At 43.3% G+C, this 23,189-nt stretch overlaps 1 pseudogene; it reads left to right on the top strand.

Annotated features, from left to right (window-relative positions):
* The window catches only part of LOC132658936 (testis-specific Y-encoded protein 1-like), a 36,994-nt pseudogene extending 13,833 nt beyond the window's left edge, over positions 1 to 23,161 (top strand).
* Positions 23,162 to 23,189: the final 28 nt, after the last annotated feature.

The raw sequence follows: 23,189 nt of genomic DNA, 5'->3' as shown, positions 1-23,189 counted from the left end.
ATGATTTATATGGCAATATAAATGGCACTGCTCTCCAGTACTCTTGCCTGGAAAATCCCATGGGTGGAGGAGCCTAGTAGGCTGCGGCCCTTGGGGTCGTGAAGAGTTGGCCATGACTGAGCGACTTCCCTTTCACTTTTCACTTTCATGCATTGGAGAAGGAAATGGCAACCCACTCCAATGTTCTTGCATGGAGAATCCCAGGGACAGGGGAGCCTGGTGGGCTGCCATCTATATGGTGGCACAGAGTTAGAAACGACCGAAGTGACTTAGCAGCATAAATGCATATAATTAGAAAATCCTTGATAACTTTCATAATAGGATTGATATTTAGAAAGAATGATTTGTGACACATAGGCTGGACTTATGCCAGATGTGTTTGCACTTGAGGAAACAAATTCTGTGTATGAAACAAATGGCCTAGACACTTAACAAAAACATTAAGCCTGGAAAGATAGAAAAAAAAAAAAACTACTTTTAAGACAAAAGGAGTCTAATTGCTAATTAAATATAGTGTATTGTCCTGAGTAAAGTTATTATTTGTGAGAACAGCTGTAGGGGTTGTAAGGAGCATTTGAAATTGGAACAAGATGGACCATCGTATTTAGTAATTTTGGCACATTTGTTGATCATATTGTTTAAAAATTACTTCAACCCTAATTTTTTGGATTAAAAATCAATTTTGTTGTTAAGTCATTCTTTTCCAGATAGTGAATTGGGACCTGAATTGATGTAGGTTGATAACTAGATGGCTATATTTGTGTAGATGACTTCTTTTCATTTTTTTTAAATAACTAAAAATTCCAGGAACAATTCGTGAATAAAAGTAACTTCCATGACACAGAACTATGCTTTTGTAAGTTTAAAAGACTAGTTGATGTAAAATTATTGTATATTTTAATATACTGTTAGACAAAAACTGAACTGCCTAACTTTAATTTTTGCTTAATATAATGTAACTATCTATAACTAGTCATTGTCTCATAGGCATGAGCACACACACATACCATACACACATACCTGCACATGTACACAAGACACACACACACACTAATCTGTAGTTTTCCCCTAATTCTTAGCAGATACTTTTGACACACTGAGTGAATTGTATTTTTGGTATCTCTTTAAGTATGGCTTAACATGAAACATTACTGTTTGTTTGCATTTTAAATATAATATACTGTGAGTTTTCTTTTATAGATTTGGATAAATACTGCAGATATTATATTCATTGGTCTTCCAGTCTATCTGGTAACAATTACACTTAAATTTATAATGTTTTTGAATTTAGGAATCATTAATATCAGTATTTCAGTGAAGCAATAAAATGCTTTTGACCTGTGATTCTCATCATTCTGGCATCAAAATTTGTTACAATCCACTTATATTTAAGATAACAAGATTCTGGCTGACTGAGAGTATATGTGTTGTGTGGGAAGACTGGTTGTTTCTTTTCTGATTTTAAATATAATATGCAATACATATTCTCTTATAATTTTGGATAAATACTACAGCTCATCCTTCTGTCCTCCTTTAAAGACCAGGTGTATTCAAGGCTCTGTGCTAGGTTTTCAGGGATTATGCTGCAAGCTGACATTTTCAGTGTTCTGTAGTAAAATGAGAAGGTATCTTTCTATTTTATGATATATATTTTACAGAGCTAGGTTGCTCATTTTCCTTTCTTTTTTGTTATTTCCTTAATTTTTGTTGGCACTGCAGCTTGTGGAATCTTAGATCCCCAGTCAGGAATTGAGCCCAGAATACTGCTGAGAAAGCCCTGAGTCCTAATCACTGGACCACCAGTGGACTCCCTCAAGTTTTGCCTTATAAATATTTTTGGAAAAATGACCTTTATGAAATAAGAACAATAGCATATGACAGTGATTTTCATTAGTATTCTTACTCATCAAAAGAAAAAAAAATTAGTAAGTTTACATTGGGTTCACAGTTCTGATTTCTAAATTTAAAGGTCTCAGATCCAAGTTTAAGAATCCGCTGCTGTATATGATGAAATTAAATAAGGCAAAGCCTCAACCTCCAAAGTTTTTTTTTTTTGTTTAGTTTGTTTGTTTGTTTGTTTGTTTTTTGTTTGTTTGTCTGTTTTTGATTTGTTCGTTTGTTTTTGGCTTATAAGAGAAAGGTAAGATCTGAAATGAATACTTAGAGAACTACTTGATTGTTGCCCACTATGATCTCAATGTTTGGAATATGACTTGTGAGACAGAAATCCTTTTGATTTCTGTGTCAAACCCATCACTTGTGCTTCATCAACTTTTGAGTGAAATTATATTTGTTTCTCTTCTACTATCAGGTAATGTTTTCTGTAAATACCTAAGACTTTTTCATTATAAAGTTTAAGTCTTGTGCTTCCTTGTTGATTTTTTAGTGTGATTGCTCTATTAGTGATTTAAAGAGACAGTTTGAAGTCAGCCACTCCTCTTTTCATCTCCAATGGATTTCTTTAAAAAAAACCTGTATGTTTTGATTCTCTAGTGAAATATTCTCGACAATTAAAAAAAATACTCATTTTTTTCTTGTATTTTTTATCTATACTACCTGATATAATGTGTCTGCTAAGTCCAGCTTCTAGGCTTTCTGAACCACGCTTTGTATTTACTGCTTATTTCCTTATATGTACCCTGACAATTTCTCCTATTTCTTTGCGTGTCTCGTGTTTTGTTTGTTTGTTTGGTTGGTTGGTTGGTTTTGTGTTTTGGTGCTGTTGTTGCCGTTTTTGAAAACTAGAAAATGCAGATATGGCATGCTGCTTTGTCCCCACTCCCCTACCATCGGAATAGTACAGTCTCTCTGTCCCATGGAGGAAACCATCCAATCAGTTTGCACCCCTAAGTATTATTTGGATACTCAAGGAGAGCTCCCAGGGATTGACAGTACCATTCAACACAGGAGTGTGCTGTTTGGATTGTGAAGCAGAAACATGTGGTTTGAATTTCCAGAGGCCAATTCAATGACAGTACCTAGGATAGGTTCAGATTCAGAACCCGCAACGTCCATGGAAGAGAGTCTGGACACATGGGGGCTCTGGAGCCCAGGGAACCACAGAAGATGCCCACTGGTCTAAGGGCATGTTTACAAGGGTGTTTCCCACTACCCCTTCTGCCATTGTTCTGGATTTGGCTCAGCAGCCTGAGTGTGGCTCACAGTGTATGGATCCTGTGTGTTAGGTTGATCTCCCAGGGTCCGGGCACCACCTCCTGAAAGGTGTGGCACCACTTTTTTCACCCTCAGGCCACCCCCACATACCACTCCCCACCTCCCAACAATCCCCCTCACTCCCCTCCCCAAAGAGCTAGTGGGCCCCACAGAGTTATTATATGCTGGGCCACAATTGTGCACCACTTGCTATCTATTATGTTTGCAACCTTTACATCTGCCCCAGTTCGGGGTCACAATCAGCACCAAGAGAAGCGTTAGAGGTAGCCAGAGGAAGGCAGGAGTGTCCCGGAACTGCAGACCATCTTAGTTGTGAGCCCGGGTTTTCAGGGGACAGGGGCCATGTGTCCTGATGCTGTGATGCTGTGTGAAGCTGGGACATTGCAGTATGAGTTGGCATGCAAGGCGAAGGGGTGGTTGGAGAAGGGCCCTAAAGGGACAGCCATGTAGTAGCTGGGACACTGTTGTTTCCCAAATGGGGATGCTCAAGCTCTTATTCAGCTGGCTGGGGAGCCTGAATTTGGGTGATACATGTAACACGTGACCTGCTGGGGCTGGGGGCTTGTGGACTCAGTGTGTGTGCGAGTGAAGCAAGTTTCCCTCAAATCAGCTGTAGTTGCAGCATGAGAGTCCTAGGTGATACTACTAGACACAGTGTGAATTAAGTATGTCAAAATTATCCTTTCATGGGTCCTGCAATCACTTGGCCTCCTGCTGCTCACTGAGTTTGAGGTTGTCTGTGCCTTTCTTTCACGTTCCTTACTCTCAGAAGGCCTATCATTGAAAGGGCATCCTCTCTGAGGTTCCAATGCACCTTTCTGCTGACTTTGGGATCTTCTGTGAATTTCCACATCCACCACTTGGCATCATATCACCACCTCAAGTGCTGCACTGGAAGTGGCTTCAGGCTCCTTGGGAAAATGCAGAAGACCTTGGGGAGGAGGTGGACAAAGAGCCTCAAGTGCAGGGCATGGTGCCAACTGATGCCATCTCCAACACTACAGGACATGGGCGTCTTCAGCTCCTGAAACACCTGTGTTCTCTGTTTGCATTCCTGTCCCTGTCCAGAGTGTATGTTGTATAAATGCGTGTGCTTGTGTCACCTGTTTTTATGTGGGTTTGTGTGTGTCCAGCCTAAGGCAGAAGCAATGATGAAGGTGACAAGAGAGGAGGTGCTGAGTAACCAAAAGAGGATGCACAAGGCGTCTCCAGTCTGAGGGTGGTTTGTCACCGAGTTTCCACAGTGACCTGGTCCAGGATGGGAATGTGGAGAGGATGATCAGTGACAACTCTTGATCGTGACTCCACAAATCTGCAATTAGACAAAATACAAAATGCACACAATTTTTATCATATTGTGTGTGTTCAAGAGGGGGTTCATGGTCTCAGGATTCACCCAGGGCAAATCAGGTGTGGTGGGGCTTTGAAACCACTGCCTGTGGAGCCCTCAGTCTCTGGGGACGTGGGTTGACCTGTTGAATGGTGAACATGGCTACGGCAAGATCTGGGATGGTGAGGAGGCTAAGGTCCTGTGAGAAGAGCAGAGACCTGAAGGAGAAAGATGCACAAACTGCCTGCTGCACTGGAGACTTGTTCCACACATGTGAGAAGGAGACCAGGGAAAGTCCTGTGCCAGTGCTCCCCAGGATTGGCCTATTAGCCCACACACTCTCTCCGTGAGGGTGGCACACACTTGCACGATGGGCCATCCAAGAAAAATCACAGGAATGCTAGGAGAGACAGGGTGAGAGTGTGGCATGCCTCTAGGCACTTTCAGCCTCCCTGGCAGTTAAGAAAGGCAGCAAAGTGCAGGTGTGGTGTACATGTGTGTTTCCCTGCCGGGGTGTGCCTGTGAGAGATGGAACAGGGTGGAAGCAAGGATGGTTTCCTAATTGCCTGTCCCAAGGGACCTCAGGAGAGTACGAGTCATGGAAGCCCTTGGGTTCAGTCTGGAACCTGCTGATTTGAGGGTCCAGGGTCTAGGCAATAGCTATCCTGCCAAAGGTACTCCATGGTGCATATGAAAAGTCCTGACATTAATTTCTTATTTCCTTTGTGGTCTTGCCCCTGGTTGTGGGGGCCAGAGGGGCAAAGGTGTGTGTCTTCACCTGAGGGAGGATTCTGGCAGTCTCACTGGAGAAGAATTTCTGATTTTGTCATAGGGGATCTGCACCATATAACACAAAGAGGGACCCTGCCTTCCAGGTGATCATCTTGGATGTCTTTGGGCCCAAATGGGGACTGGCTTCCTTGGCATGTGGGCTGTGTAGGCAAGCAGGGATGCCTGACTGTAGGGAGTTGTACCTGGACCAAATGAGAGCAACTAAAAGTGAGTCTTGGTAGTTATAAAACATCCAGTGAGGCCTGGATGTTTCAAGCCCTCTTGGTGCATTTGAGATAGAAAAGCTGCTTTATGCCCAAGGGAGCCATGAGCTGTGTGCCTAGAAAGGGGTTGCCAGAGCATCATCTGTTCGGGGACTCTGTGTGTCTGGGTAGTGTTAAACAGAAGGGAGGAGGTGTAGGAATGCCCCCTTACCTTTATGGCCTCAGGTTCCATGCCTTGTATCAGAAGAGACCCTTTTCCATGTACACCTTCTTCACAACATTGGATCAGACCCAGGCCTGTCCCAGTCTCTTGGGGCTCTTGGAGGCTGAAGTGTCTTGTTGGCCTTTCCCTGCTACAAGGAGATAGCACTTGGGGGCACAGATAGACAGGTGCACACAGAAAGATACACAGATAGGAAGAACAGGGGCCTCACTCAGAATGTTGTGGGCCCTAAGGATTGGTGGGCTAGCAACAGGGGCACTACACTGACAAGGAATGACCTAGATAGGTGCACATCAAGAAAGTGGGTCTCCAACTTAGCGAGTCCTTCTTTTCTGGTTCCTTGAAAGAATGCACAATGGATCAGGGCAATGTGAGTGGTAGTGTGAAGCTGTCCAAGGTGATGGCAGAAGGCAGAACACAGGCGAATGTCACTCAGCCGTCCAAAGCGAGTGCTTTCAACCTTGCCTGGTGCTCTGCAGGTCAGTTCCTGTTATGAGCAAAGGTTAAGACATTGTAAACTTTGAGGATAAGTCACAGAGTTAGCAGTGCAACCTGGCGTGATTGATGAGCAAGTGAAACAACAACAACAAAAACCTGGACAAAGAAATTTGGGTGCTTATCCAATTTCATATTGTTGAAGAAAGCTCCATATGTGCAAGTTTCTTCTCAAGGATGTTAGTGTGTACAAGCTCATGTGTGCCTAGAAGTGCCTACCAGCAGGCTTGTGAGTATGAGCTGATGGAACTGACTTAGCCAAGTGATGAATGTTTAATTGAGAAAACATGAAGGTCATAGGGAAAGGTACATAGACTCTGGCTAGAAAATGCAGTAAAGCCAGGGAATCGATCCCTGTTATCTCACTGAACAGGCAAGTTCTCAGTGGAATCACAACAGAATACCCAGGATGCCTTGCAGAAGGGAAAGGTAGTAGGAAAGTGCCTGGGTTGACCAGTGAGAGTGCAGAGGAGCTGAGACACAGAGCAGGCTGTAATCCCAGACACAGAAGCTGTGGTGGGTGACCCCATAGCCCCTAAAACACCCAGCTACAAGGGCCTTTCCATCCTTTGCTAGTGTCAGGCATTCTTTCCCTGACCTAGCCATGAACACAAGCACCCCTTGCCTTTTTTGTGAGGTTTCAAGATGGACCAGCACTACAGCTTATGCACCTGCTACCTGCAGAGTCTTCCAGTTTGAAACATCAGTCTCTGCACTCTTTGCAGAATGCATATATCGGGTATCAGGACTATAGGATGGATGACTTAGTTTGATCCTCTTGCTGCTCCCAGTCCCACAGGGTTGGGCAACCAGGCAGGCTGGGATGTGTTCTCACACTGACAGCAGAACCACTTTGAAAGGGACTCGATAGGGTAAATGGCAGACAGTCATGTCTCCGACACTGATGAGTTGTGGAACTTAATGGGGAGCTGTCCTTAGCCTCTCCCTGGCAGGCATTCGAACAAGGTTCAGGGAATTTCCTCATGCCAGCAGAGCATGCCCCGTTTCTCCCTCTGAGCAAAGTGTGGCCAAGCTGCCTCCATCCTGTGTAACGTTCACTTCTGCCAGCATGGGAGGGAGGGTTGCCCGTCCCCTTCTGCAATACAGCAGTGATCACCCTCTGTTGGCTTTCCGGTTTGAGAAAGCACTCTCCGAACGTGTGGACTAAAACAGTCTGATCTCCCATTGGTGCAACTCACTCCGGAGGAGAAGGGCTTGCCTTCACACTAAGGATAAGCATCTTTTCTGAGCGCTTGTGTCCAGAGAGTGGCAGACAGCAAAACATGACTTAGAGAGACGGAGGCACACAGACATCAGCTCCTGGTACACATACAGAGGTATTCCTCAATACAGTGCTATGCCAGAAACAAAGATAAAGAGACGCAGAACTTGCTCTGTACCCTACTGCTCTGCTGTCCCTGAACTATGGAGATCAACCATAGCAAACTGTGGGATTTTTCCATTCTCCCCTAGCATCCAGAAGCAACAGGCTCTCTGTCCTATGGAGAAAATTATCCAGCCACTTAGCACCCGTGCGTATCTTTTGGATACTCAGGGACAGCACCCAGTTTTACAGTCCCTAGGGACATAGGAGTGTGCTATTCAGATTGCAGAGCAGGAATCCATGGTTGGAATTTCCAGAACCAGATCAATGACAGCACTTGGGGCTACCCCAGGCAGATGCATAACCCTCTACCTCCCTGGAGTAAAGTATGGCTATGTGGGGGAGATGCATCGTAGGAACCGTGAAAGATGCCCTCTGGTCTAGTGGCATGTCCGTAAATGTGCTACTCAGTACCCTCTCAGCCACTGGTATAGACTTGGGCCAGCAGCCTGTGCATGGCTCACAGCCTAGGGCCCCGCCTGTTCAGCTGATCTCCCAGGGCCTATTCACCCTGTCCTAGGCTGTCTGTGACCCATTTCTTCAGACTCAGGCCACCCCTGACTCACCAGACCCAGCCGCCTGACAATCCCCCTCACTCCCCGCTCTCAAAGAGCTAGTGGGCCACAGATTTACTGCATCCTGGGCCGCCATTGCTCACCACTTGCTGTGCTATTATGTTTATCCCTTTGCATCTGTTGCAGCTCAGGGTTCTGTCCAGGGCCAAGAGAAGTGTGGGAGGCATTCAGAAAAAAGTGGGAGCATCACAGGACTCTGGAACTTCTTAGTTGTGAGTCCAGGTGCTCAGGTGGAAGAGGCCCCGTGGCCTGCCATTGCAATGCTCTGCGGGGCTGGTCCTTGCAGCCATCAGTTGTCATGCCAGGTGAAGAGGCCACCCTCTTCAGGATGGAGGCGGTGGAGGATGGTGAAATCCTGTTGAATGGAGACATGGCGGGGATCGGATGGGAGTTCCAGCTGCTAGTAGAAGACATTATTGAGGAGGTGGAGGTTTTGACGGATGAGGAGTGGGAACAGGGGTCCTCCCAGGAGATGGAGGAGAAGATGGTGGAGGAGCAGGGCCAGGAAAGGCACGGAAGCCTAAGTGAGCACTGGGTATTAGATGCCCTTCAGGCACTGGCTGCCCTACAGGTGTAACTGAACACTGCAAAACTGACAAAACACTGCAAAACTGACAAAAACTGCAGGCCCTGGGTTCGGTTCATGTGCAAGAACCATCAGAGGAGGAAGCATCACTTGGCTCAGAGGATCACCATCATCCAGAGCATCCCTGACTTTTAGGCCAAAGCTGTATCCTTTCTGCTGTTCCTTGGGGTCCGCTGCTCAGGAAGAGGATGAGGGGCATTGTAGGAGCAGGAAGAGGGGTGAGGGCAAGGGCACAGGAAGGGCACATGGAGGCCCCTCAAGGAAGTGTGGTCCTGGGCAATTGGAAGGCTCAAAAGCACAGGCGAGTAGGGTCTGGGCAGGACCACACTTGCAAGCATTTCAGTCATGCCTTTGAGTGTCTCCTTTATGCCTGCATCTGAGGGAGTGCAGCACCTGAGGCCTCTATGTCAGGAATGAACTGACCAACACTGATGTCCTCAGGCCCTGCTGTACCATCAGAAAGGCCCATGAAACTGAGTTCCTTGTACTGTTGTGGATATGAGACAGTCTGCATTTCCAAAACAGGGGCTCTTTCTTACTGCTACTGTTCTTCTCCAGACCTGGGTATGCTGGGTAGTGCCATGTTACTGCTTACATGGTCAAACTTGCAGTAAGACCATGGTCAGACTTGCATTGTCAGACCATGTCTGAAAGCAAAGGGGTTGGTGTCTGTGTGTATGTGTACACGAGTGTGTGCATTTGTGTGTGACTCCCATGTCTCAGCTATATCCTGGGGTCATCCACATTTACACCAATAACTGCTGAGGCTGCTTTGGTGTACTGCAACCAAGATAAAGACTGCAGCTGGCCCAGACAGTAGTCTGGATTTTGACAGGACTGCCTGGTTCATGGACTGGCTGAGCTGTTACCAATAACCAGGTTTGATTGGAGGAATAAGGGATGTTTCCAGGTGCTGTATAAGAACTAGGATCTTACATATCTGGGTGACTTAGAAACGGTATGAGTAGCCTGTTTCCAATGTTTCCCTATCTATTTGCCATGAAGTGACAGGACCAAATGCCATGATCTCAATTTTATGAATATTGAGCTTTAAGCCAAATGTTCCACTCTCCTCTTTTAATTTCATCAAGAAGAACTTTAGTTCTTCTTCACTTTCTGCCATAAGGGTGGCATCATCTGAATATCTGATTCAAGCTTGTGCTTCATCCCGCCCAAAGTTTCTCATGATATACAGTGCATAGAAGTTCAATAAGCAGGGTGGCAATAGACAGCCTTGAGAAACTCCTTTTCCTATTTGGAATCAGTCTCTTGTTCCATGTCCAGTTCTAACTGTTGCTTCCTGACCTGCATACAGATTTCTCAAGAGGCAGGTCAGGTGGTCTGGTATTCCCATTCCTTTCAGAATTTTCCACAGTTTATTGTGATCCACGCAAAGGGTTTGCCATCGTCAATAAATCAGAGATACTTTGTTTTGTTCCCCCCACCCTCCTGGAACTTACTTGGTTTTTCTATGATCCTGCAGATGTTGGCAACTTGATCTCTGGTTTCTCTGCCTTTTTGAAAACCAATTTGAATGTCTTCAAGTTCATGGTTGATGTATTACTTAAGCCTAGCTTGAGAATTTTGAGCATCACTTTGCTAAGGTGTGAGATGAGTGCAATTATCTGATAGTTTGAGCATTCTTCGGCATTGGCTTTCTTTGGGATTGGAATGAACACTTAAGTTTCCAGTACCCTGGCCTCTGCTGAGTTTTCCAAATTTGCTGGCATTTTGAGTAGCACTGTCATAACATCATCTTTTAGGAATTTAAATAACTTAAAGGGAATTATGAGAAATGCTGAGTTGGAATAAGCACAAGCTGAAGTGAAGATTGCTGGGAGAATTATCAATAACCTCAGATATGCAGATTACACAACCCTTATGGCAGAAAGTGAAGAGGAACTAAAAAGCCTCTTGATGAAAGAGGAGAGTGATAATGTTGACTTAAAGCTCAACATTCAGAAAACGAAGATCATGGCATCTGGTCCCATGACTGCATGGGAAATAGATGGGGAAACAGTGGAAACAATGTCAGACTTTTTTTTTTTTTTGGGCCCCCAAATCACTGCAGATGGTGATTGCGGCCATGAAATTAAAAGACACTTACTCCTTGGAAGGAAAGTTATGACCAACCTAGATTGCATATTCAAAAGCAGAGACATTACTTTGCCTACAAAAGTTCATCTAGTCAAGGCTGTGGTTTTCCCAGTGGTCATGTATGGATATGAAAGTTAGACTGTGAAGAAAGCTGAGTGCTGAATAATCGATGCTTTTGAACTGTGGTGTTGGAGAAGACTCTTGAGAGTCCCTTGGACTGCAAGGAGATCCAACCAGTCCATTCTGAAGGAGATCAGCCCTGGAATGGTATGATATTGGAAGAAATGATGCTAAAGCTGAAACTCCAGCACTTTGGCCACCTCATGTGAAGAGTTGACTCATTGGAAAAGACTGATGATGGGAGGGATTGAAGGCAGGAGGAGAAGGGGATGACCAAGGATGAGATGGCTGGATGGCATCACCAACTCAATGTACGTGAGTTTGAGTGAACTCCAGGAGTTGATAATGGACAGGGAGTCCTGACATGCTGCAATTCATGGGGTCGCAAAGAGTCGGACAGAACTGAGTGACTGAACTGAAGTAAAGAAGTATTTCATCACCTCCACTAGCTTTGTTTGTGTTGATGTTTCCTAAGGCCCATCACATTCCAGGATGTCTGCTTCTAGGTAAATGAACATTCTATCATGATTATCTGGGTCATGAAGATCTTTTCTGCACAATTTTGTGTATTCTTGCCACCTCTTCTTAATATCTTCTGCTTCTCTTAAGTCCATACCATTTCTATCCTTTATTTTGCAAATCTTGCATGAAATGTACCCTTAGTATCTCTAATTTTCCTGAAGAGCTCTCTAGCCTTTTCCATCCTATTGTTTTTCTCTATTTCTTTGCACTTATCACTGAGGAAGGCTTTCTTGTCTCTCCTTGCTATTTTTGGAACTCTGCATTCAAATGTGTATATCTTTCCTTTTTCCGTTTGCTTCTCAATTCCCTTCTTCCCATAGTTTTGTAAGGCTTCATCAGACAGCCATTTTGCTTTTTTGTATTTATTTTTCTCAGTGATGTTCTTGATTCCCTTCTCGTGTACAATGTCACAAAGTGCTGGTGTCTAGACTTGGTGGATCCAGGGAATTTGAAGCAGGGACAGAGTCAGCAAGGAGAGATTTATTTATTTAGAGATATAAAGAGAGATTAGGAAAGAATAGTCTAGTAGGAAAATTAGTGAAGAAAAGAGGATGAATCACTTGGTTTACACAGGAGACCATAAAGCTCTGAGACAAGGGGCTTGCACCATCTCTGTTGGCCACTGGCACCCTCTTGAATAGCGGAGTGCGCCCCGCCTTGGGCTCCCTCTCGCATGGGTCTTAAAATCCAGGACAAATAAGTAGACATGGAGAGCCTCTGTGCTTCAGATCGGAATTCAATCTGAAAAGGGAGAAAAGAATGAAATGGGGGAGCCAAGCATTGGTGCCAGACCCACAGCTTTATTTTCAAAAGCAGCTTATATACCCCAAGTTGTACATAAAGAAATAATGGAATATGCAGAATTATGCAGGGGATGCAGTCCTGACCCTTATTGAGACAAGGCTATTTTTTTTGCATACCTTCCCATATACAAAAGGTCTCAGGTGGATTTACATCATCTTCTGGCCAGGGGGCTTGTTAACATTTTTATGGCTCTTTTCCTAGATAAATGTCTATCAACCAGAAAACTCATTTTCCCTTGAAGTGTTTTTTCTTTAATCTGTATCACCCTCAAAGAAATAAAGTTACATTCCTGAAGAACAAAGGTGCAGTGGGTTATAACAAAGAAAATACTCAATGCAAAGATCTAATGTTGCTAATACCAGGGCTACTCCCTGTTTTTTTCTGCATACCAACTATATCAACAAATAAAATATATGAAAACTTGGCAGCAAGTATTGGCTCAACAATGAAACCCTTAATCAGTCCTATTCTAATTATTTTAACTCCTCAGAAGCCCCTACATTCCTACAATGTTTTAAGCTTTCTGTGCCTCTCGTGGTCAGGAGGCCACAAACAATCACATGCACAGCTATAAGAGTCTGGACAAACCTGTCAGGCAGGTTAGAAAGCCATCAGAGGGGTTTTGGATTGAAACACTCTTATTATGCCCAGGAGACTTATTATCTAAAAGCTCTAAATTAACTTTTTCCAGAAAAAGGTGGCGGGGGGACAGCTCGCTGTTACTGTCAGAGGAGTTGGTGGAAAGCATAACACAGTAAAGCCGGTAGACTCTGGTTCTGGGGATAGATGCTTGAAAAAGTGCAGGGAGACCCTTGAGACCTGATCCCGCCTTTGCGTTTGTCAGACCCCTTTTCCTCATGACTTTTGCCATGGGTGGGATTCCCCATGCTGGCTCTCAGCAACAAAACTCCATTCATAGTTCATCATGTACTCTATCAGATCTAGGTCCTTAAATCTACTTCTCATTTTCACTGTATAATCATCAGGAATTTGATTTAGGTCATATCTTAATGGTCAAAGAGCAGGCACCTTTTAATCATGGATCTAGTGGCTCTCACTTTGATGTTAGTCCTTAGTAACAAAATTAGTCATGTATCGATTTTATGTTAACTATCTGTTTTTTTTTTTTTTCCCTTTGCTGATGCCTGCTTTTGTCATTTAAGTCAAGAAAACATCCTCCCATACTGGTGAATGCATATGTCAATGTTTTCTAGTGACAGTAGAACCAGGTGGCCTCTTGACTATTCTTAGATATAATTGTTTTTAAACATTTGATACTTTATCTTTAAATACAATTTTAAGAACGTTAGATAAGCATCAACATATTCTCAAGCAAAAGTTTTTTTTTATGAACAACGCACTGTTTATTATCAGTAGTTAATGAGGGAAAGGAGAACCACAATTTGAGGAATACTCAGTGTGAGATGTTGCTAAGTCAGTGTTTAGGGTGCAGTTTGAAATGAACCGTTTTGATGCCCAAAGGTATAGCATGCAATCATGAAGACTATAACTCAGATTAGTGGATAACTTAAATATTCCCAGTAGCAGATAGCATTTTGTGGAAATAGAATTTTTGATTTTGGATTAACAGCTTCACTTTTGTTGTTTTTTACTTGCTCTAAAAATAAGGGGGTAAATAAATAAATGTAGATGGAAGAGACTATAGACATTGTTTGAGAGTCCTCTCATTTTCATGGAAAAAAAAAATATTACATGTCACCATGAGACAGTTCTCATTTGTTATAATACTTAAACTTTTTTTTTTTTTATTATCATTTTTTGGTCTAAAGGTAGCACTAAAACTTCAATTATCAAACTAATAACAAAATGTAAATTTTAAGAAAAATTGAACAATATCTTAGAATTATTTTTTTTCTTTTTTGCCCCTTCTGAAGAATATGCTAAGGTAATAAAAATGTTGGAAGCAATTGGAAGCGATGTGTTTTATGGTGTGACAAGGATATGTCATATCCGAGGAAGCTTGAGACAAAAGGTCAGTGTAGAGATATATTCTACTCTATTTTAAAAATGTATCTTTGCTTCAAGTGACTGATTTCATGAATTTTTGAAGACTTCGAAAATTGTGATTCATGTGGCAATATAAATGCATAAAATTAGGAAATCCTTTATAACTTTCATAATAGGACTTATAGTTAGAAAGAATGATTTGTGATACCTAGGCTTGACATATTCCAGTTTTGTTTGCACTTGAGGAAGTAAATTCTGAGTATGAAACAGATGTCCTAGACTCTTAACAAAAATATTAACCCATAAAAGAAAGAAAAAAAAATCCCTGAAAATTATTTTTGAGACAAAAGAGCCTAATTGCTAATTAAACATAGTGTATGGTCCTGGGTAAGATTTTGATTTATGAGAACAGCTATAGGAGGTGTTAGGAACATTTGAAATTGGACAATGATAGGCCATCTTATTTAGCAATTTTGGCACATTTATTGATTACATTGTTTAAAAGTTCCTTCAACCCTAATTTTTCAGATTAAAAAACAATTTTACTCTTTTGAGTCATTCTTTTCCAGTTAGTGATTTGGGGCCTAAATCAATGTAGATTGGTAACTAGATGGGTATATTTGTGTAGATGACTAATTTATATTTTTTTTAATAACTGAAAAATCCTGGAGCAATTTGTGAATAAAAGTAATTAATGTAACAAAGAACTATGCATTTGTCATTTTAAAAGACTTTAGTTGAAGTAAAATTATTTAATATACTAAATTAGAAAATTTGACACAAACTGAACTGCCTAACTTTAGTTTTTGCTTAATATACTGTAACTATCTATAACTTGACTTTGTCTCATTAGCATGAACACACACACATCATAAACACATACCTGCACATGTACACAAGACACACACACACGTGCACACACACACACACACATGCAATCATCTGTAGTTTTCACCTAATTCTTAGCAGATACTTTTCACACAATGAGTGAATTGTATTTTTTGTATCACACTATGTATGGCTTAACATCAAACATTATTTTTTGTTTGCATTTTAAATATACTGTGAGTTTTCTTTTCTAGATTTGGATAAATACTTCAGATATTATATTGGTTGGTCTTCGAGACTATCAGGAAACAATTATGCTTAAATTATAATTTTCTTGAATTTAGGAATCATTAATTCATTAATATCAGTATTTTAGTGATGCAATAAAATGCACTTGACCTATTCTAGCCAGCTATGTGGAGAAGACAATGGCACCCCACTCCAGTACTCTTGCCTGAAAAATCCCATGGATGGAGGAGCCTGGTAGGCTGTAGTTCATGGGGTCGAGAATTCGGACACGACTGAGCAACTTCACTTTCACTTTTCACTTTCATGCATTGGAGAAGGAAATGGCAACCCACTTCAGTGTTCTTGCCTGGAGAATTCCAGGGATGGGGGAGCCTGGTAGGCTGCTGCCTATGGGGTCACACAGAGTCGGACACGACTGAAGTGACTTAGCAGCAGCAGCAGCAAGTTATGATTCTCTTTCTTTTGGCATCAAAATTTGTTATGATCCACTTATGTTTAAGATGACAGGATCTGGATGAGTGATGGTATCTTTGTTCTGTGGGAAGACTGGTTGTTTCTTTTCTGATTTTACATATAATAAGCAATACATATTCTCTTATAATTTGGATAAATACTAAAGCTCATCCTTCTGTCTTCCTTGAAGTCCGTATGTATTCAAGGCTCTGTGCTAGGTTTTCAGGGATTATGCTACAGGCTGAAGTTTTCAGTGTTCTGTAGTAAAATGAGAAGCTATCTTTATATTTTATTGTATATATTTCATAGAGCTAGATTACTTATTTTCCTTTCATTTTTTTTCTTTAGTTTTTGATGGCACTGCAGCTTGTGGGATCATATATCCCCAGTCAGGGTTTAAACCCAGAATACTGCTGCAAAAGCCCTGAATCCTAGTCATTGGACCACCAGAGGTCTCCCTCCAGCTTTACTTGTTAAATATTTTTGAAAAATGACCTTTGCTGAAATAAGAACAGTAGCATATGACAGTGATTTTCATTAGTATTCTCACCCATCAAAAGAAAACTGTTAGTAAGCTTATATTGGGTTCTCAGTTATGATTTTTAAATTTAAAGGTCTCAGATCCAAGTTTGAGAATTGACTGCTGTAGATGATGAAATTAAATAAAGCAAAACCTCAATCTCAAAAAAAAAAAAAAAGTGGTGTTTGTTTGTTTGTTTGTTTGTTTGGCTTACAGGAGAAAAGTAAGACATAGACTAGGTCTTTTAGAGTGTAAGTTGTAAATCTGAAATGAATACTTAGAGAACTACTTGTTATTGCCCACTATGATCTCAATGTTTGGAATATGACTTGTGAGACAGATATCCTTTTGATTTTTGTGTCAAACTCACTTGTGCTTCATTAAATTATGAGTGAAATAATATTAGCCTTTCTCTATTCTATTTATAGGTCATGTTTTCTGTATATACCTAAGACTTTCCGATTTGTAAAGTTTCAGTCTTGTGTTTTCTTGACTTTTTGGATTGTTCTATTAGTGATTTAAAGAGACAGTTTGAAGTCATCCACTCCACTTTTCATCTCCACTGGTTTTCTTTTAAAGAATCTGTACGTCTTGATTCTCTAGTGAAATATTCTTGACAATTAAAAAATATATGTACACACATTGTTTCTTGTATTATTTTTATCTATACTATCTGATGGAAAGTCTATGTTATGTCCAGCTTCTAGGCTTTCTGAACCATACTTTATATCGATTACTTACTTCCTTATATGTGACCGGACACCACGTATTTCTTTGTGTGTCTCGTGTTTTCTTGTTGCTGTTGCTGTTTTTGTTGTTGAAAACTAGAAAATGCAGATATAACATGCTAGTTTGTTCCCACTCCCCTACCATCTGGACAGTAACAGGCTCTCTGTCCCATGAAGGAAACCATCCAGTCACTTTGCACCCCTGCATATTCTTGGATACTGAGGGAGATTTCCCTGTGATTGACAGTATCATGTGACACAGGAGTGTGCTGTTTGGATTGTGGAGTGGTAACACGTGGTTTGAATTTCCAGAGGCCAGTTCAATGACAGCGCCTGGGATAGCTCTAGATAAGAAAGCCACAACCTTCATGGAGAAGAGTCTGGACATGTGGGGGCGCTGGAGCCTCAGACCACAAAAGATGCCCAGTGGTCTAGGGGCGTGTCCAAAAGGGTGCCGCCCACTACCCTCTCTGCAATTGGTCTAAATTTGGCCCAGCAGCCTGGGCATGGCTCACAGCCTAGGGATCCCACATGTTAGATTGCTCACCCAGGGCCCATGCACCATGTCCTGGGCTGTGTGGCACCATTTTCTTCAGCCTGAGGCCACCCCAAAACACCACTCCCCACCTCCTGAATATCCCCCTCATTCCCTTCCCCCAAAGAGCTAGTGGGCCCCCACAAGCTTACTGCAGCCTGGGCCACAATTGTGCACCACTTGCTGTCTATTATGTTCGGTCCCTTCACATCTATCCTAGCTGGGGGTCATGGCTATGGCCAAGAGGAGTGTTAGAGGTGGCCAGAGGAAGGCGGGAGCATCCCAGGACTCAGGACCATCTTAGTTGTGAAGCCAGGAGCTCAGGGGACAGAGACCACACATCCTGACGTCATGATGCTGTGTGAATCTGCAACGTTCCAGTATGAGTTGGCATGCAAGGCAAAGAGGCCATCTGATTCAGGGTGGAGGTGGTAGATGATGGTGGGGTCCTAGTGGATAGTAACATGGCAGGAATTTGGGGTGGGGGATGTTCCAGCTGCTGGCAGAGGACATTATGAAAGAGGTGGAGATTGTGGTGGATTAGGAGCAGGAACAGCAGTCCTTTCAGGAGCTGGAGGAGAAGAGGGTGGAGGATCAGGGCCAGGAAAGGCACTGAGGCCTGAGTGAGTGGCCAACGATAAATGAGCTGAAGGCACTGGCTGCCCTGGAGGTAGAACTGAGCTATGAGCATGAGAAAACTGCAGTGTTTAATGTACAAGAAACATGAGAAGCGGAAGTGTTACCTGGTTCAAAGAAGAGACATCATCTAGGGCATCTCTGGCTTTTGTGTCAAATCTGTATCCTTTCCACTGCTCCTTCAGGTCTGCTACTCAGGAGGAGGAGGAGTGGCAGGAGTATGAGCAGGAGGAGGCAGGGGGGCCAGGGCACATGAAGGGTGCCAGAGGCCACTGAAAGAAGTGTCATGGGCAATTGACAGGCTCCAAGGGCACAGCCGAGTAGTCTCTGGGCAGAGCCACACCTGTAAGTGTCACAGCCATGACTTTGGATGTCTCTTGCAGGCCTGCATCTGAGGAGGAACAGCACCCAAGGCCTCTAGGTCAGGAATAACCAGAGAAAGTACACCAGAGCAGCCTCCAAGGACAGTTATTGTTGTAAATGTGAATAAACCCAGGAAATAGCTGAGCCATGGCAGTCACACATATGCACATACACACACACAGAGACACCAGCCCCTTGCTTTCAGACAGGGTTTTTCACAAGTCTGAAATTCCTGATCATTTAAGCAGTGACATGCCACTACCCAGCTCATAGCTCAGGAGGATGACAGTATCAGTCAGAAACAGCCCCTGCTTGGGGAATAGAGACCACCTCAGATGCACAGCACCACAAGGAACCCAGAGCCATGACCATGTCTGATGGTATGGCAGGGCCTGAGGATATCACTGGTGGCCAGGCAAATGGGAGTGCACAGCATCCTTGCAGATGTCTGTTCCAAGGTCCTTCTTCCTCCCAGACTAGAGTTGATGCTCTTTGCTCTTCTTTGCCCGACATATGACCTGAATGGCCTAAAGCAGATTATGAGCATACTCTAGTGTCCATCAAGTTCAGAAACCAAGATGAAGACTTCCTTAGTTACATGATAGAAAAGGTCAGTGAGGGAGACTGACTTTGGATTGGTAGGGGACCTGGCAGGGAGTTGGGGGATCATGTTATTCATGGTCTTATTCTGTGACGTTTTGGAGGCATCTGAGAATCTGTTAATGCCTGCTTGTGAGACAAGATGAGGCCCCTAGAATTTTGCACCTTTTTCCTCCTCTCTATCCTGGCAGGTGCAGTTGCAGAGCCATCTGCAGTCTCTCTGTAGGCTGATCTTTTCCTTTCAAGACAACCCCTACTCTTTGAACACGATGATCATTAAGGAGTATTACCTTGGCATCTCTGGCAAAATGTGGCTCACGGGGTGGTAAGTGTGGGTGTGCAAGGGTGTGGATGATCCATGGTTGGGAATCTGCCCTTGCCTCCCATGTCTTTCTGCAGGGTATAGGGCATATCACTCCACTCCAGTCCACTGGTTCTGGGAATTTGAATGGGGAGCATTCAGCCGCAGGCTGGACACCATGAGCTTTAAATTTCTCACCTGGTTGTCAGGCCACAACTTCCCAGAATCTAACATGATTGCTGAGTTGGTGTTGCTTTGGAACTCTGCACAGAGTTCTTGGCTGCACACACACACACACGCACACACACACACACACACACACACACACAGATTGCTGAGGTGGGATTGCCTTGGGCCTGTGCACAGTTGGCAATTGATGTTGGGGTTTTTGGCTGCATGTGCATGTGCACACATGCACACACATATGCACACTTCATGTGTCCATGAGTGAAGAAAGTCTCCCTCAGATCAGCTGTTCTGGCAGCATGAGAGTCCTATGTGATACTATGAGAGGCAGGGTAAATCAAGTATCTTTGTTAGAATCATCCTTAAGTAGGGCCCACCATTCCCCAGCCTCCTGATGTTCACTGAGTTTATGATGGCCTGAGCCCTTCACACCTGGCTCTTACCCTGGGAAGGCCTATAATTGAAAGGGTGTCCTCTCTGGGGTCCTAGTGCATGTGAGTTCTGACTTTGGGATCTTCTGTGAATTTCCAGATCCAAGACTTGGCGTCTCACCACCACCACACATGCAGCACTGGAAGCAGCTTAAGGCTGCCTTGGGAAAATATGGAAGAGCTCAGGGAGGAGGTGGACAGGAAGCCCCAAGAGCAAGACTTGGTGCCTACTGATGCCATATCTGATATTGCTGGACATGGGCATCTTCAGCTACTGAAACACCTGTATTCTCTATTTGTGTTTGTGTCCCTGTGCTGAACATATGTTTGTGTACACATGTGTGCTTGTGTTGCCTGTGTTTATGTGTGTCTGTGTTTGTGTGTGTCCAGCCCAGGCAGATGCAGAGATGAAGGTGACAGGAGAGGAGGTGCTGAGTAACCCGAAGTGGAGGCACAAGGCCTCCCGAGTCTGAGTGTGGTTGGTTGACACATTGCCACAGTGCTCCTGGCCAGGATGGGAATGAGCAAAAGATAGCCAGTGATAACTCCAGACCATGGCTCCAGAAATCTGCAATAAGACCAAATACAAAACACGCTCATCATTCTACTATGTTGTTGCTGTGTGTGTGTTTGGATCAAGAAGAGGTAGTACATGGTCTGAGGATTCACCCAGAGAAAATCAGGTGGGGTGAGGCTTTGAAACCACTGCCTGTGTACCCCACAGTCTGTGGGGATGTGGGCCAGCCAGTCGAAATAGTGGACATAGCTACGGCAGACCTGGGATGGTGAGGAGGCTAAGATCCTGAAAAGAAGGGAAGAAACCCAAAGGAGGAAGAGGCACAGAGAACCTGTTGCACTTCTACACATGTGGTTAGGAGATCCAGGAAGGTCTGGGCCAGTGCTGCCCAGGATCAGCCTGCCAGGCAGCATGCTCTGTCCCCAAAGGTGACATACACTGGCACAATGTGAAACAAAACATGAGACATGTTAAGATAGGTTGTCTGTGCAAAATCCCAAGCATCCTAGGACAGGCTGTGAATGTGCCATGCCACCAGGAAATATCCACCTACCTGGCAGTGCAGAAATGTCATGAAAGCCTCAGTGTTGTGTGTGTTTTTGGCTCTCTTCTGGAGTGTACTTCGTAGGGGGCTAACAGTGATGAAACAAGAATGTGCACAGTTTGCATGCAGAGACCTTGGGATTGAGGGATGTGGTATGGGGGCAGTGACCTTGTTGGACAGTTCAGAGCCAGCTGGTATTCATTTCATGGACTTGGTCCTTCTGAATATGCCCCATTGCTCAGCCTGATAGTAGTGATGTGAATTCTTTGCTTTCTCTGGAGTCTCATCCTTGGCAGTGTGTATGACTCTCTAGTGATTCATGAGTTGATAGACATGAAGGCCAAGAAACAGGGACATTTTTCTGTTCAGTGCATAGCCCCTTGCTACATTTTAAAATTTCAATTTTCAAAAAATGAAGCATTAAGTAAATCAGTAGCAGTAGCTTCATATCAAGTGCTAAACAGCCACAAGGGGTTTAATGGCCACAGTGCTGAGCAACAGAATTATTTATGGAGACAGACTCACAATGATATGCTAGAGGATATGGACCTATGAGATTGGAGAAAAGAGAATATAGTTTCTAGGAAACCTTCAAACACTACGATGATGGAAACAGTGGATAAATGTTAGTGTCTTCAGTGATGTAGAACAACAATGATGTTTTAAAGTGCCTATCCTGGAGAAATGTCTGCATTTAATATCAAAAACTAGCACTGCCATTCAGGAAGATAGCAGAGGTAAAGTTCTGCTCCTTATGTCCAAGGATTTTCTTGGAACAAAAAGAATTTATGGAAGAAGTGAGGTCACCCAACAGATTAATAGCATGGCCACAAAGAGTCAAGGACATACAAGGTGTCTGGCCTTCAGCTGGCCAAGACAGTAGCCTTGATTTTGAAAGACCGGCCTGGCTCATGGACTGGCTGAGCTGTTCTCAATACCCCTGTTTGAGAAAAGGAATACCAGATTTTCCAAATGTTCTGTAGGAAAAAGGGGCTTACATATCTGGGTGACATACAGAGGGTCTTACATATCTGGGTGACATACAGAGGGTATGAGTGGCTATCTTTAAGCACCCGAGTTGATACCAGAGGGTACAGAAGAGATACAGTGGCAGCTGAAAACACTAAATGCTTCACCTATCTGGACAGTGTGCATGGTGTGCTCGACAACGTTTGTGTAGCCACTGTTGGTACTCTCACTGTTCATCTATGACATAAAACCATTTAAGTCTTCCCAGTCTGCTGATATTCAAGAGAAAAACAGGGAAACCCAGAGATGAGGAAGCAGGGTCCAACACAAAAGGACTTTTCTTTTCCAGTCAATAATTTCCTCATAAGTGTACAATACATCTTAAGGCCATGAAACTTCAGTCAAGCAGAGTTTAAGATGAGGCTTCCACTCAGCAACAAAGGGTGGTTATAAACCATCTGAGTGCAAGTAAGCTAGAAGAAGACAAAGCTCTAGGACACAGGGAAGCTAAAGTATATTCTCAATGAAAAAATGAAAAAGTACCATGTACAGTACTACTTGCAGCACTTATAGGTAGTAATTAAACCTTTTTATACTTCCAAACAACTCTTTATCTGATCATTCAAGAGATGAAACAAAGAATAATCACATTGGCAAGATTCAGAATTCAGACCCATTATTCAGACCCAGAATCTACCACCTTTCAAACTGTTATTGCAAGATACTTCTGGGAAGGGAAGGTAGTAGAACTTAATTCAGATTTAACGCACGTGGTAAGGCTAGGTATGCTCTACATCCAACCTACAAATGTCTCTATTTCTCTCTAAGCAGAGGACAGGAGGAAAATGGTGCAAGACAAGCATCTGGCAGAACAACTGGATTTAATCTAATCTGATAATCCTGGTTTTGAGAGAAATTCCATGTTGGTGCAGTGTGGAGCCTTTTGCATTAATATGTGAACCTGTTTTTTTCCAAAGACAACTGGATTTGGGCCTTTGCTGAAGGAAGGAATGACACACTTGGATTAATGCTTCTTTTTTAAGAATTCCAACACTA

Source organism: Ovis aries, chromosome Y, assembly GCF_016772045.2.
Source record: "Ovis aries strain OAR_USU_Benz2616 breed Rambouillet chromosome Y, ARS-UI_Ramb_v3.0, whole genome shotgun sequence".
NCBI classification, from domain to species: domain Eukaryota; kingdom Metazoa; phylum Chordata; class Mammalia; order Artiodactyla; family Bovidae; genus Ovis; species Ovis aries.
Note: the sequence above shows the minus strand (reverse complement) of the source record. Positions and strands in the feature narration are given on the sequence as shown.